We start from the raw sequence: 5,448 nt of genomic DNA, 5'->3' as shown, positions 1-5,448 counted from the left end.
TGGGTATATCGGAAGCCCCCTAGGCTCCCTTGAAACCTCGCCATAGCTAAACCGTCGGCCGTCTTGCGGCTACAGTACACAGAGAACAGCATTCAGAGAGATTACTCGCCCGTACGATAAGGTAGTCGGGTTGTACGGCTAAGGGTACGGTCAATCCTCCTTAGTTAGAGCCCTAAAACATTGGGCCGAGTACTACTGCCAGACCCTTATGTATATTGCGATCTGTAGCACCTGACACTCCTCAAGACCATAGTTCCCTTTTCTATCAGGGGATCACACATCATCTCTTCCATATCCGCTTGTGCAAAGGGGTGCAGCAGCAACAGACATCAGTCCCGCAGTCTCGAGTTCGCAGATCAGCCATTCCGCTCTATTAGATCCATCATGTCCGCAGCAGCAGTTTGTTCCGCCGCCCAGAGCTATCCGATCCGACATTCAGATATCTCAGATCCACCAGATCGGAATCGTTTTGAAGGGTTCCTATACTGGGGTATAATTTTCGCAGGACTTTTGGCCGCATTGACATTTTGAGGAATTGGCAACTACAGTATTGATAAGGAAGGAGTAAAACTCCGTTAGGAGTTTTCAAAAAAAAATGAGATCTTCCGGGGAGCTTATTGGTGATCTAGCCCATCAGAATCAGGACGACAAGCTGAGCACAATGGTACCATTCAATTCTTAGTGAAAATTTTTTAGGCGGTCCCAACTTTCCAAAAAAAATCAGGTTGGTGTATGGTAGAAACTAGAGCTCAAGCGATGGCCAATGAAAGGATGGACAAACTGGAAGACTCCATGCAAACCATCCACGTTCAGCTTAACCGACTAAATAGCCTGGTCGAGGGCATGCTCCAGAAGGGCAAGGAGCAAGCCCACGAGGAGGTGTATAATCGCAATGGACACAATGATGGTGAGTCTAGCCACTCTCCTCACGTCTGGCACACCCACCAACAACCCCGTCAGCGACCTCCCAAGTTGGATATGCATAAATTTGACGGTTCTCACCCGTCGGCATGGATAGCCCAAATGGAGCAGTATTTCAATCTGAAACGCATCTTAGATGATGAGACTCAACTTATGGTGGGGAGCATGTACTTGGACAATGAAAGGTGGCAATGGTGGGAATGGCATCAACGTTGCAATGGACCTTTTAAGACTTGGCCCAAATTCACAAAAGCTCTTCAAGACCGCTTTGACCAGGAATCTTCTTTTTTGGGTCGTCTTACTAAGCTCCGATAGACTGGTACAGTGGATGAATATATTACAGCTTTTGAAGCCTTAGCCTTCCGCACTTGGGGTCTCTTAGATGTGTTCTACAAGGAATGTTTTATCAGCGGTCTTAAAGAAGCTATCAAAGCCCAAGTCCTACTGTACCACCCTCCCACATGGACGGAGGCTTGCAAGGTAGCTCGTAACGTGGAACGTGCATTAGCAGCCCAATACAGTGGCCCAAATTTCTCCGCTAAAGGTCGCCCCCCACAGGCTCACAACACGACTCAAACACTTAAGGTCCAAAAGGTGTCACCTGCGGAAATGGCTGAAAGAAGAAAGCAAGGCCTATGTTACTACTATGATGAAAAATACTCCCCAGGTCATAAATGCAAGGAGCCCAAATTTTTTCAAATTGATGCCACTGACTACAGCTCAATAGAGGAAGAGCCACCACTTGAGGAACATGAGCCGCTAGAAGAAGACAACCAAAAGGACAATGTCTCTGATGAACCAGTTATTTCGTTGCATGCTTTGGCAGGGATTTCTTCCCCTCGAACTCTCAAAATCAGAGGTTTTATTAAACATCGCCCAGTAGTAGTCTTGATTGATAGTGGAAGTACACATAAATTCATCCATCAAAAAGTCGCAGAAGCAGTGCATTGTTTTGTACGAGTAGTTTCTAACTTCCAAGTCCAAATTGTGGATGGAGGCACAATGAAATGTGAAGGCCGCTGTGAAAATGTCAAACTTCAAATGGGGGATTATCAGTTGAAAACCCACATGTTTGCCATACACATGGGGGGTTGCGACATTGTCCTCGGCGTTGAATGGCTTCGCACTCTTGGGCCAATCACAATGGATTTCCAGGAGTTATATATGAGTTTTAAGCAGAACAACTACACACATACCCTCCGTGGACTCCAGGCGGGAGCCCCCTCTATCATCAGCTCGCATAGGATGGAAAAATTGTTAAAAAAGGGCAATCATGGAGTTGTAGCTCAATTTAATGCCATCCAGGCAATCGACACCAAGCCTCTGCCAATTCATCCTAAGATGAAACATATTTTAAATAACCATCTGTCGGTCTTTGACAAGCCTCATGAGCTTCCACCCTCGCGAGGGGAACATGATCATAGTATCACCTTGGTTCCAGGGGCCCAACCCCCAAATGTGCGCCCATACAGATATCCATTCACCCAAAAGAATGAAATAGAAAAATTAATCAAGGAACTTTTGGAAGCAGGTGTCATTCGTCCCAGCATTAGTCCTTATTCATCCCCAGAGGTCATGGTGCTCAAGAAAGATGGGGAGTGACGGATGTGTCCAAACTTCAGGGCCCTCAATAAGTTGACAGTCAAAGATAAATTTCCCATCCCGGTGGTTGATGATTTGTTGGATGAACTCAATGGGGCTCAATTCTTCACTAAGCTGGATCTTCGCTCAGGCTACCACCAAATTCGCATGAAGGAAGTCGACATTCCCAAGACTGCTTTAAGAACTCATGAAGGCCATTATGAGTTCATGGTCATGCCATTTGGTCTTTGTAATGCCCCCTCTACTTTTCAGAGCCTTATGAACCACATTCTCAAACCATATCTCAGGAAATTTGTCCTTGTCTTCTTCGATGACATCCTCATCTATAGTTGCACTTGGGCCGCACATCTTCAGCATGTAGATCTACTCTTGCAACTGCTCCGCAAGCATAAATTATTTTTCAAGATGTCCAAGTGTTCGTTTGGCATGGCAGAAGTTGAGTATTTGGGCCACATTGTGGGGTGTGAAGGTGTCAAGGTGGACCCCAAAAAGATCCAGGCAATGCAGGAATGGCCTCAACCTAAGACCTTGAAGAGCTTGAGAGGATTTTTGGGTCTCACAGGCTATTATCGTAAATTTTTCCGCAACTATGGTCGCATAACGAAGTCCCTCACCCAACTCCTAAAGAAAAATTCATTCTTCAAGAATGAGGAAGCACAACAGGCCTTTACAGCTCTAAAAAATGCCATGTGTTCCACTCCAGTCTTAGCACTACTTGACTTCACCAAATCTTTTGTCATTGAATGTGATGCTTCGGGTACAGGTATTGGGGCGGTCTTAATGCAGGAAGGGCAACCTTTGGCCTTCACAAGCCAACAACTAAGTGGGAGGAATCTGGGCCAATCTACCTACGAGAAGGAAATGATGGCCATCTTACATGCAGCCGAGACCTGGCGACCTTACTTATTGGGGCGACGTTTCCAAATCCACACAGATCATCATAGTCTTAAATATTTTTTGGAGCAACGCCTATCCTCCCCGCAGCAAAATAAATGGCTCGCCAAAATGTTGGGATATGATTATGAGATCATTTACAAGAAAGGGAAAGACAATAGTGTAGCAGATGCATTATCTCGCCAATTTGAGGAGGAAAGTACTCTACTAGCAATTTCCCTCCCCATTCCAGAATGGATTGAAGAGGCTCGCAGGGAATGGTTTTCACACCCCGGGCTCTCCCAACTCATTTCTCAATTGCAGGTAGATCCAAATTCCACCAAGGGCTACTCGTGGCAGGATGATATTCTTCGCTACAGGGGCAGAGTTGTAATATCACCAACATCCACCCTCAAAAGTCGCATTTTGGTAGAATTGCACTCATCTCCCATTGCAGGACATTCGGGCTTTCAGAAGACGTATGCTCGCACCAGAAGATCATTTTTTTGGACAGGAATGAAAAAGGAAATCCTTACTTTCGTAGCAGAATGCGATGTCTGTCAACGACAAAAAGGGGAAATCGTCAACACACCAGGAACATTACAACCATTGCCCATTCCGACATCAATTTGGACGGAGGTTTCTATGGATTTCATTACAGGTCTTCCAAAGTCAGGGAACAATTCAGTCATCATGGTGGTTGTAGACCAACTGTCGAAGTATGCTCATTTCTACGCCCTACTCCACCCGTTTACACCAACTTTTGTTGCTCAATCTTTCATGGATCAGATCTTCAAATTGCATGGCATGCCCACTTCTATTGTGTCCGACCGTGACCCGATCTTCACCAGTAATTTTTGGCAGGAACTCTTCAGGATACAAGGCACTCAACTAAGACTCAGTACTTCCTATCATCCGCAAACGGATGGTCAAACCGAAGCCATCAAAAAATGTCTAGAAACCTACCTTAGGTGTTTCACTTCAGAAAAGCAACACCTTTGGGTACAGTGGTTACCTCTGGTTGAATGGTGGTATAACACCAACTATCATGCCACCACCAAAATGACTCCCTATGAAGCAGTATATGGTCAACTCCCGCCTTCACCTACTTCGTATCTCAAGGGGTGCTCAAAATTACAAGCAGTGGATCAACTCTTACAACACCACGCAACCATGCTCACCCATCTTAGAGAGAATCTTCATCAAGCTCAAAACCGCATGAAGCAACAGGTAGACCAGCATCGCTCAGAGTGCCAATTTCAAGAAGGGTATCAGGTCTTTTTACGGCTACAACCATATAAGCAAACATCACTCAAAGACAAGGGGTGTCAAAAACTATCTCCCAAATTCTACAGACCATATCAAGTACTTCAGCGCATTGGAGAAGTGGCTTACAAGTTGGCCTTGCCACCTACTGCAAAAATCCATCCAGTTTTCCATGTCTCATGCCTCAAGAAAGTGATTGGGAACAATTCCAGAATTCAGACCAGTCTACCTGAATTGGACGAAGAAGGGTCCATCTGGCTTCAACCCGAACAGGTCCTAGACACACGAGACAAACAACTGCGCAGCCGCATGATTAAGGAAGTCCTCGTCAAATCGAAAGACACCTCTCCGGAAGATGCAACTTGGGAACCAGCCACTATTCTTCAGCAGTTTCCATAGCTTCAGCCTTGATGACAAGGCTAGTCTTAAGGGGGAGGGCATGTTAGGGTCCCACCCTAACCCCCTTATTTATGTAATGGGATCACGTCATAGTCAAGAGTCAATAAAGCCCATATTAATAATTGTAAGTGGTTAACCCGCAATTAATGGCGGGACCACAGTTAGTTGCAAATGGGACGTAGTATTAGATAGATGGTATTCATAAAACCCACGGTATTGACCTGTGGTATTGCATTTATGAGTCATATATAAAGGATAGAGACTCCCTACAAGGAGTATCGTGTCTTATTTTGTAATCGAGCTCTGCTCTATCGTAGGTTGCCCCCTCGAAGAGGCAAGTGAACTTTACTCTCTGAATAATAAAATCATTCATGTTCTGTGTTCTGG

Source organism: Pinus tabuliformis, chromosome 4_1 (genome assembly GCF_031772625.1).
Source record: "Pinus tabuliformis cultivar Carrire ecotype Pingquan chromosome 4_1, CPIR1, whole genome shotgun sequence".
Taxonomy (NCBI): Eukaryota; Viridiplantae; Streptophyta; class Pinopsida; order Pinales; family Pinaceae; genus Pinus; species Pinus tabuliformis.
The sequence above is the reverse complement of the archived record's forward strand: the minus strand, read 5'-3'. Positions refer to the sequence as shown.